The 11,516-nt window shown below is 34.3% G+C and overlaps 1 long non-coding RNA gene across 1 annotated transcript; it reads left to right on the top strand.

The window, feature by feature from the left end:
- The first annotated feature begins 10,249 nt into the window (after window positions 1–10,249).
- Window positions 10,250–11,098, top strand: LOC127565091 (uncharacterized). The gene is made up of 3 exons (XR_007954494.1): window positions 10,250–10,328; window positions 10,455–10,961; window positions 11,020–11,098. It is a non-coding gene; the product is annotated as an uncharacterized LOC127565091 (long non-coding RNA).
- Window positions 11,099–11,516: the final 418 nt, after the last annotated feature.

The raw sequence follows: 11,516 nt of genomic DNA, 5'->3' as shown, positions 1-11,516 counted from the left end.
CAACAGTAAAAACTTTACTTTTTTCTTTTTTAAATTACAATAATTTAACTCACTGTACAAATCGAATCAGAAATTTAAGCTGACTTCATTTTAAGTAAATTGCAATAATCTATTTTGCATTAAAGAAAGTATAATGTAGTAAAATAAGGTTAAATAATACATACATCAAATAAAATATCAAAGATAAATAAATAAAATTTAATAAAAAGTTTCAATAAATTACATTATCAATAATATTGTATTGCTCAAAATTGTAGAAAACTTCTTTATCTATTTTTCAAACTGAATTCTATTAACCAACTATCGATGTAATAATAATCTAAATTAACGCTTAATAACATTCTTTGAAATTTTCGGGGATTTTCGTGGCAAACGTAATACGAAAAAAATAACTTCCCCATTTAGTTGGCATTACCAGCAAATTGATTAGGCATTTACCTCCGTCGTTTGCCTAATGTCAAGTGTCGCTTATCATTTTGTCTGATTGACAGAATGAGACTTGCGTGCCCTCAATCATGCCTAATAATGAATTGATGATGATGATGGGTGGGAAGTGCAAGATAATGGCTAATATTCGTTCACAAAAATCAACGCCTCATTCAATTGTCGCATTATCTAGTTAATCAAGTTGAAATATCATTCATTTATTTGCATCCAATCGCAACATAATTACTGATAGCAAATGCTTCGAGTATTATTAAGAATATTTTAATTGAGCGCGTATTAAAAATAGTTCTAGTCCTACATTTGCTGACTATGTGAACTGAGAAACTACAGTAGTTATGATCATGAAATTTGATTCATGTATTATAATGTCAGAAATTTTTCAATAACTTAAGCTATCCTAACTATGTGAACTGAGAAATTACTATAGTTATATATATGAAATTTGGTAGAACAAGTTGTTATTATATTAGCAATTAGTTAAATGCAGTTTCAGACATGTACATCATGTTATTTCTAGTTCGAGTAATTCTAACTATGTGATCTAAGGAACTACTCCAGTTATGTTTATGAAATTTGCTAAAACAATATATTAATATATTGGCAATTAGTTAAATACTATTTGAGATCATTCAATAACTCTAGTTCTACTATGAGCTATCCTAACTATGTGAACTGAGGAACTGTTGTAGCTATCTATGTTTATGAAATTTGCAGAAATAATTTATAATAATGTTTGACATTAGTTGAATACAATTTCCGACTAGCCTTGATAATCATCTATATGTTTTTTGGATTTCTTAAAAGTAGCAAGACCTCATCTTGATATGCCTGAAGACTTCCTGTGCTTATCAAGGGTCTATCAATGTGCTCTTTGCCTAATCATATTCGAGTAGCATATCATGTAAAGAGTTTCACCATTACAGTTAGCTGGCCAAGACAACACAAATTACATTTTCTCTTTTTTTTTCGTTTTTTTGTTGGTAGTTTGGTTGTCGAAACAGTAATCTGTTTAATCCTTCGTTTCGTTATGTTTTAGCTGTTCGCTAAACGAAAAACAAACAACAAAATTAGATTACCATATATGTGCGTACAATTTTGAGGGCAGCAAACATGAGCACACAACACTTCGCATACATAAAGCTAAGTTAGGTATTATTTTTGGCAAAACAAAAAAAAAAAACGCGCTTTTAATTATTTTAGGCCTATTGCGCAGCTTTAGTTGTTGGTTGTTGGATGTTGTTGTTGTTGTTGCTGGGCAGGCCCTTTAATGGGTTGAATGCCAAACGATGATAATATTGGCGCTTGGCAACAGTTAACAAAAACAGTGTGGCTAGCAAGCTTGAGCTTGAGCTTCAGCTTGAGCTTGCCTTGGGAAAAGTAAAAGTTTTTTGGCCGGTTCTGCAAATGGTCGAAACGCCGGAAATGTTAACACCATTTCTCAAACTGGCCAAAACGCAGCATGGACGATGGATGAATGGACGATGAACGATGAACGATGGAGAGGAACTTGTCGTTAGCTCAATTAGCAAAATGCCTACGAGCTGGTTAATCGCGCTTGAGGTTGAGGCCTCAATGGACATGGACATGGCCATCATTATTACTTACGCATATATATTTATGTATTTTTTTTTTCTGTTTTCCAACTGTTCAGATAACAACGAAAACACACACAACAAAAGAAACAACAACGAAAAACTGGAAAAACTAACAAAGCAAAAGCGAGCCAAGTTAACAGCTGCTGTTGCTGTTGTTGCTGTCGAAACCCAGGCGAAAATTGCCTACAACCTTTTTTTTTTTTTGGTTAAGCCAAGTCTCCCTCCCTCCTCCTCCCCGTCGGCCCCCTCTTGAATAAAGTCCCTGGGCTGCGTTTTATTTTTACACGATCCCCGCGCGTCACTTTGGCCGTTACAATGTTCATTCATTTATAACGAATTTCAACATTGAAATGTTTTAATTTGTTAAGCAGCCTTGTCCGAATGGACGATGGATCATGGACCGCGAGACCCGCTCTTTCTGCCTGCCTCGGGAGTAATTCTTCGGGACAATCGAAGAGGTGGCAAGAGGGGAGCGACAGAGACCACATCTCTCTCTCTCTCTCTCCCTCTGTCTTAAACAAATCATCTTCATTCATGTCGTCTGGCTGTCTGTCAGAGCAGCTGCTGTCTAAAAGACATTAGTTCCTAACTTAATTAATGCTTTTGTGTTAATTGCCGCAGCTAAAACAATATACAACAAAATGCTTAAAACAAAATCTACAACAAATCTTCACAGACAACAGAAAAAAAAAACAAAAAAAACAAAAAAAGAACAAGAACAAATAGACAAGGGGACATGGAGAAGTGTGTTCTTTACAAATTCTTCGAGAATTGTCAGCCGATGACAGGCGACAGCAACGAACAAATTTGCTTCGACCACATTCAATATGGCATTCTGATCATATTTTGCCAGACAGTTTCGATATGTTATGTGTGTGCCCCAAGAAATCGTTACAATCGTTATCGTTCGTGTAGGCCTTTAGATAATGAGCTAGTTTGCAGTCAGCTAGCTAACAGAAACTTGAATTGTCGACCGCTATTACAAATCTCACAGTATGCTCAGCCTTTTTAAGTGTGCCATCTGCTCGTTGACTTGGTAATTCACCTCACTATATAGTATTCCGCACTTGATTTCGCATATAATTGCCTGATGGTCATTAAAAATATTAACAGCTTTGCTTACAAGCTACTCTGATTGGCATAACAATGTGACCGTATCCCTGCATGCATTATTAATGAATACTAGAGCGTTTTACCTGGTCACACTTTTCAGCTGACAACTAATTTCTAGTCAAATTCGAAGCAACAATTAAAAATCTATTCTACAGATTTCCCTCCTTTATAACTGAAAATCGATTAGTTTCTTGCATGAAGCTTAAAAATAAATGCAGTTTCTTTTATTTCTCTTGTTGCACATCGATGTGACCGTATTACTGCATGCATTATTAGTGAGTACTAGATCGTGTTACCTGGTCACACTTTTTAGCAAACATCTAGTAAAAGCATCTCCCTTCTAAAGAACAATTCGAAGCCTATACTTTTTTACAGACTTTTTTTGATATGTTCTGTTTTACCTCCGCTTTTGTAACAACAATTTACTTTAAATATTTATCTCATTTATCATAAATTATTTGATATAGTAGATACCTATGACTTTTGAGCAGTTCTTTGCTTGAAGCTTACAAAAAAAAAAAACACTTTCTTTTAGCTTATTCTTTTTTTTACAGCTGTTTTTAGCTGTTCTATTTGTCCAAAGCTTTTTCAATTAAACCCAATGACACGTTCAGCAGTTGAAAGGATTTGTCAGGTTTATTAACTAAACTTTGACACTTCTGTGTGGAGGATTTCGGTTCCGTGCACATTTCAAATACCTGACCAAAATGTAAAAAGCATTTTTGCAGACATCAGACCATAAAGAGAAAGAGAGAGAGAGAGAGAGAGAGAGAGAGAGAGAGAAAGAGAGAACCGATGACCAGTCCAGACCAATTAACACATGCATACTTCATGGCAATTCTGTACGTTTTGCCACTTCCAACTTTTATCTTTGTTATTGTATCTTTTTTCAGCATTACAGTGTTGTGGTTGCGTAGGGAAATGGATGTGTGAGGTTTTGGTCTAAGAGCTGGCAAAAAACTGGACTGACGCTATTTTGCAGTTAGTGAAAGAAGTGCAGGGCAAAGATATAAAGAGATAGTTACTCTACTACTATTATCTATAAATAAAATGCAAAAATAAATAATAAAAAACATAAGTACTCACAACCAAATAAAAAAAAACAGTGCGAAATTGTTGTTAAAATATTCCAAATAACATAATAATAAAAATATACCGCAACATACTAAAAATATACCAAAGACCGCTACCCATTTTTAAAAAAAGCAAAGCAGTTCGGTATCAATTTCAAAATATACCACAAAAATACTAAAATATAGCAAAGGTCATATTTGATATATCGACTATATAAAAATAAATGCATCATTGTTGTTGAAATATACCAAATAATATAATAATAAAATATACCGCAACATAGTAAAAATATACCAAGGACCGTTACCCATTTTTAATAAAAGCAAAGCAGTTCGGTATCAATTTCAAAATATACCACAAAAATACTAAAACATAGCAAAGGTCATATTTGATATATCGACTACATAAAAATAAAGGCATCATTGTTGTTGAAATATACCAAATAATATAATAATAAAATATACCGCAACATACTAAAAATATACCAAGGACCGTTACCCATTTTTAATAAAAGCAAATCAGTTCGGTATCAATAAAAATACTAAAACATAGCAACTGTCATATTTGATATATCGACTACATAAAAATAAATGCATCACAGTTAATGAAGTGCAAAATAATTAGTTACTTTATTAACTATTTAATTGTTATTAATAAATTAGGCAACAAATCTGATATATGAATGAAATACAAAGTAATGTAATTATATTCCTTATGAATAAACAAATCTTGAACTGATTTCAACGTACATATTTAGAAATCACTAAATTTGGGTAAATTTTAAATAGTGATTAAAACTAAATAAATAGTTGCAAACTCTTTAACTGATTTCAATGTATACATTTTAAATTGCAATTTAACTAATAAGTTAATCAATTTTGTAGGTTCTTTTACAATTAAATTGTGATCCAAATTAAAGTAAAAGTTAACTTCAGTCAAAGCAATAAATCATTATTCTATATAAACAAAACGAAGTACATAAATTTGAACTATACTTCCATTTTGCCAATTAAAACGTTTGATGTCATAGATTGCGATTGCAGGGCCAAGATACAACTGAGCCAATTCCCAAACTTCTTGCCTTAATAAATAGTACTTTTACAAGTCAGCTGAAAGATTCTTGAATGGTAGCCACTCATTTTGGGCTGTAATTTTGTTGGTCTAAAAACAGATCTTAAAGAAAATAATAAGAAACAGCTAGTGCTGATTAATATTGGCCAATTAGTTGTGGCATAACAAGCGAAAACTACAGCTACATAGACATTTATAGCTCACAGATACTATATATTGAGATACAGCTAGATGGGCTTGGTAACAAGACACAAGGCAGCCAGGCAATGACTCTGCAATTTGGCTAAAATGCAAGCTGCCTACACAGTGAGAAAGAGAGAGAGAGAGAGAGAGAGAGAGAGCGTAAAAATCGATGGCAATGATGGCTGAGTGGGCCGACAAAAGTTGGCCGGCCGGCAAATCCGATGACGATGACGATGACGCCATATGGTGGGCACTGATTCAACGAAGTCTCCCTCCTCCTTGCATGCCCCTCCCTCACCTCCTCCCCCTTTTTACACCTCCTCCTTGGCAGCACACAAGAGGCGACGCATTTGGTTTTTGGTTTTGTTGGCCTGTCTTTATGGCCAAGCAGGTTTTTCCTTGGGAAAAATGCATTAGCATGATTCATGCCTTGGCAGCCAAGTGCCGAAATGGCCAAATGGCCGAAACAGCCAAATAGCCAAGTTAGCACAGCGCAGCGCAGCGCAGTCAAGCAGCAATTGCATTGCCCCCAATTGCCCAGTCTGCGGAGTTCGCAGTCTGCTTCATCGAGTGAGCAGACCGAAAATCTATGTTAATTTTTCTCTTTATTTCAGTGTTTTTTTTTCAGAGTTTCCCTTGTTTCCCCTCTCATCGCCACATCAGTCAGTCGGTTTTTCAAGTGCCTTGAAGTCATTTTACCAAAGTTCAAGTGGCGCTGATGTCAAAATATTATTTTTGCTCAACTTATTCAGAATATACTACAGCGCAGTTGTATTCACACTCACACACATGCACTTAGCACTCACACACACACACACACACACACACACACACACACACACACACACATGCACTCACATTCGCATTCATACTCACACTCGGCTTGAAACTGTGTCTTCGTCTTGTATGGCAAAAATCATTTTCATTAATTCTTTTTTTTTCTGTGCCATTTCAACTTTGTTATAGCTATAATAATATAGTCAGCTTATACGTGGGCTTTATATAAGCATCGCAATTTTCAGTCAAAATAATAGTTTGAACTATTTATAAATTACTATAATACACAGATTTTGATAAGAGAACCCGAATGCATTGATTTGTGAATATTCAAATGTATTTCCTTATTAGACAAACTCTTTTATTTTTTATATTTGTTTGAAAAAAAAAACAAGAAAAATTTAACAAATAAGAAACTATAGTCAAGTATGTTCGAGTGTAAAATAAAATAATATTTTACAAATATACCAAGAATATACCACAAAAAACAAAAATATACCATAGGCTATATTTGGTATATTGATCGATATTGTATTTGGTACATTCATAGAGTACAAAATATACCAAATGCTATATACCACAAAAATACTCAAATATACCAAAAGCTATATTTGGTATATTGATCGATTTTTTATTAACTACATTCAAAATATACCAAATGCTAAATATACCATAAATACTCAAATATACCAAAGCCTTTATTTGGTATATTGATCGATTTTTTTATTAAAATACATTCAAAATATACCATAAAGTACAAAAATATACCAAAGGCTATATATACCACAAAAATACTTAAATATACCAGAGACCATATTCGGTATGTTGACCGATTGTATTAACTACATTTAAAATATACCACAAAGTACAAAAAATACCGAAAGCTGTGTATACCACAAAAATACTCAAATGTACCACAGCTTATATTCGGTATATTGATTGAAATTGAATTTACTACATTTGAAACAGAGCATAGAGTACAAAATATACCTTACCAAAATGTATATTTAGTATATTAATTCGGTGCATTTTCAAGTTATTTCCTGATTTTCCGACTTCACTCTGACACCTTGGATTATTTTGGCGATTTTTTTTACTGGCATTAAACTGTAAATATTGTAAAATGTCGCTTGCTTTCCTCTTTCGTAACATATTTGTATATTATGTGATTTTGTTGAATTAGCTTCCTTTTGACCTCGAGCAGTTCCGAGTAAAAATTGCAAATTGTTTAATTACGGGGATTCGACGAAACATTCGAGATGACGGCGCCATCTGGCGACTCTAATTGTCAGCTAAGTACGTAATACTTGACTATTCTGAGTCGTAAGTGTCGCCAGCTTTCTAAAACGGGACTTGAGACAGACTTTCCGGCAAAGTACTTATCGCATGTACTTGGTTATTTACAGCTATTTAGACGTATTAGCACGTAAATATAATAAATGCTTTTGACTTTTGCAAGCCACTTGCCCATAATGGCCGCCAGATGGCAGCACTTTGTCGCGCTCTTTGCGAAGCCAAGGTAGAAACGATTTCATTAAGTCAAACATTTATTTATTTCAACCAAAAATGTTTAACGAGTTGTTAAAAAAACACACGAGATGTTGATCAACAGAGAGAGGCGACAAGGGGGACGAAACAACCGAAAAAAAAAAAAAAAAAAAACCTTTTCGGCGAAATAGAAAAAATGAGAAACAGATTTGTATTTGATATGTGACTTTGCACGTATCAAACACGAATCCCTCCCTCCCACCAAGTCCCCTCACCCCTCCCCCTTCCACCTCTACTACTTGCTAGTCATCCCGTCCGTCTGTCCGTCCGTCCGTCTGTCCCGTGTTTCTGTAATTCGCAAGCAATTAAAAGCCTGACACGCAACTCGCTTGGCAACAAGCTCGACGAAGAGTAAAAAAAAAAAAAAACTAAATAAATAAATAGAAACCAAACCAAACCAAACCTCAGACAGGAACTTAAGTCAAACACTCACGTACTCACAGCAGCAGCACAGATGAATACCCGTGAATACTCATGCCTCTCACTCGCACCGAGTCATACTCATATTCACACTCGCCGAGACACGCACTCGCCACTCGCTCCGTGTTCATTAGCTGCTTCAGGTAGTAGGCCTATGCCTCCCCCCTTTACCCCTCCCCACTGTTTGGTACACCTCCTCTCCCTGGGCTAGGCCTACATTTAATGTAATTATCAATGATTAATGAATTGCTTAAGCAAACATTGTGTCGCGACTGCGCAGATATTTCATTTCGAAACCGAAACCGAAACCGAAAACCAAAAACTCACCGAAATCGAAACCCATAAAAAAAAAAACAAACCGAGAACCACCGACACCAAAAAAAAAAAAGCGAGTAAAAATTTGTTGTGAAGGCTTTTCGCTGTTCGCAGGTAGAACAGAGGCAGGAGCCGCATTTAAGGAGTATTACGTGTCCTAAATGGCACATCAATTGAGCTAACCGACAATAAACAATTAGCACAAGTGCTCCACTTTTTTGTTCTACATACCCTACAATCTGCATGAAATTGTTCGTTGGGTATGACCAACGGAAAGGAAAAAGAGCTCATAAAGTCGGAGATACTCTTTGGTTGTTAAAACTCTTGTTACTTAAGTAAAAAGTATACTTTTTATCCAATAAACAAAAAGTCTTTAAATTAACTGCAATGCTTTACTTGAGTACAAGGGTCTAGTAAGTCAAATGTACTCTGTATTTTTTTTAAATATTAATAAATATTGTAAACAGCACATTATGCTCTAGAAATAATAATCGAAGCGTAACTTTAATCAATTGTAAATTATATGCAGGATATAAATATAATAGTATAATACATTACTGAATCGCAAATCTCTAATTAGGTGTATGGTCTCTTATGTCAAATGAACTTCGTATCTCCTTCAAATATTAGCACTTCATTAAAGAACTTTTTAGTTAAAGATCATACACTAGATAACTTTGTAATACAACATAAAGAGTACAGCACAAATTAATCTTATTTTACTTAATGAATTTTATAATGAGGTAGTATAAAAAATTGTAATTATTATTATTATGAGATCAGCCAAAGCGACTAAGGCTAAGAATCGAACATTTAAACTTGTTCAAGGCAAATCAATAAAACATCGAAAAAGGTATAATAATAAATTAAACTTCATGAACAAAAATCAATATCAAAATATAGTTGCGATCAATTTTGTTAAGTTATTAGAAACTCAAACTAAAATAATAAAAACAATATTAATTGTAAGTGTGTAAGGACTCTTAAGTCAAACGTACTTCGTACTTTTTCAAGTACTAACATTTCTTTTTAGAACTTTTCAGTTAACGAATATTCAATAATTCACTTTTCAATACAATACAAATAAAAAATTATTTTATTTAAACAGATTTATAACGAAACTACAAGTCAGTAGCATAGAATTATATGGTAATAAATTAAACTGCACGTAAAAAACAATATCAAATTAAAGTTGCAGTCTATTCTAAGTAACTTGTAATATCTTAAAGTTAGTTTAGTTATTATCAACTTTATAATATTAATGAACAATCTAAAAAAGCAGCATAAAATGAAATTGTAAATGTAATTAACAAATTTGTAATATTATACAATGCAAAAAAATATAAATGCAGAAGCATTCACAGGGTATCCAGTCAGTTCATCAGTTGTAATTGACGTTTGCAACTCTTTTGGTTATTGAAGGTCTGCTCTGATTTTCGGTTATTGTCGGTTATGTTCGGACACATCGGGATCTGTTGCAGCAATTAACAACGAAGGTGGCATTTTTGCTATTGACTCGACAGTTCCAGGCAGAAAAGGCTGCAAATGGGCAAATGATTGCCTCCGTGGGGCGTGCCCCGAACAAAAAAAATAGAAGCAGGCTGAAAAGTGTTTGCCTAATGATTGTAAAAACGAAACGATTTCCAATTTCCAGTTGCCACACACTATACATACATATATATATATATATATATATATTGTACAAATGTATATAGTATATATAAATAGTATTCAATTAGGCAGCGTGTGAATAGGAGCGCAAGTTGTCCGCCCATCGAAATGCGTGTGAGTATTGAGTATCATACGAGTATGAGCATAGATATGCTACTACATACATCTACATACATATATGTACATATGTATGTATGTATGTGTGTCTACTCAAAACTCTTAAACACTGTGTGTTGGCAGTTGAATCTGAAGACGGTGGCGTCATTGTCAGGCGGCGGCAACTGCTCAGCTGGGGGTCAAAACGCCAGCGGGCAAATGGATAACAACAACAGCAACATCAACAACAACAACAATGCCGATAACAACAAAGAATCAAGCACAACAATTTCATTTCAATAATTTGAATTTCAAATCTCTTTTTCGCAATGATCCAATGCCCAACGCTAAGGCTAAGGCTAAGGCAGTGAGCTCGAGGCCCATTCTCTAACCTCTTGGACCTGTGTTAATGTAAAAGTTGTTCGATTTGTCAAAGCAAAAGTCACGATTATTAGTCTTCATTAGAGGCGGGGCATTACCATCACCATCACCATCACTTCCACTTCCACCCCCTCGCAAGTCCAACACACATCCATATGTCAACCCAAACCACAAGAATTCCCAACCACAAAAACCGCATTGCAGCTTATCGAAGAGCTGAAACAAACGGAATGGAACGACTTGAACCCGTAACTAAGTGTCATTAAGTAGGTAAATACTTAAAGATATTCTGTAAAATACACTTAAGTAGCTTTACATATTTACTTAGAAACATTGGAATGGAACACTAAAATTAATATAATGAAATGGAACGATTTGAACCATCAACTAAGTGACCATAAATGGGAAAAAACACAACAATATGCTGTAAAAAATGTTTCCGTAGCTTAACATATACTTTGAAACACTGGAATGAAACACTATTAACCACCTAATGGAATGGAACGACTTCAACCCATAACTAAGTGTCATTAAGTAGGTAAATACTTAAAGATATTCTGTAAAATACGCTTAAGTAGCTTTACATATACTTGAAAACATTGGAATGGAACACTAAAAATAATACATTGAAATGGAACGATTTGAACCATCAACTAAGTGACCATAAATGGGAAAAACACAACAATATGCTGTAAAAAGTGTTTCCGTAGCTTAACATATACTTTGAAACACTGGAATGAAACACTATTAAACATCTAATGGAATGGAACGACTTGAATCCGCAACCAGGTGACAATAAATTGATAAATACTTCAAGATTATCCG

Source organism: Drosophila albomicans, chromosome X (assembly GCF_009650485.2).
Source record: "Drosophila albomicans strain 15112-1751.03 chromosome X, ASM965048v2, whole genome shotgun sequence".
Lineage (NCBI taxonomy): Eukaryota > Metazoa > Arthropoda > Insecta > Diptera > Drosophilidae > Drosophila > Drosophila albomicans.
Note: the sequence above shows the minus strand (reverse complement) of the source record. Positions and strands in the feature narration are given on the sequence as shown.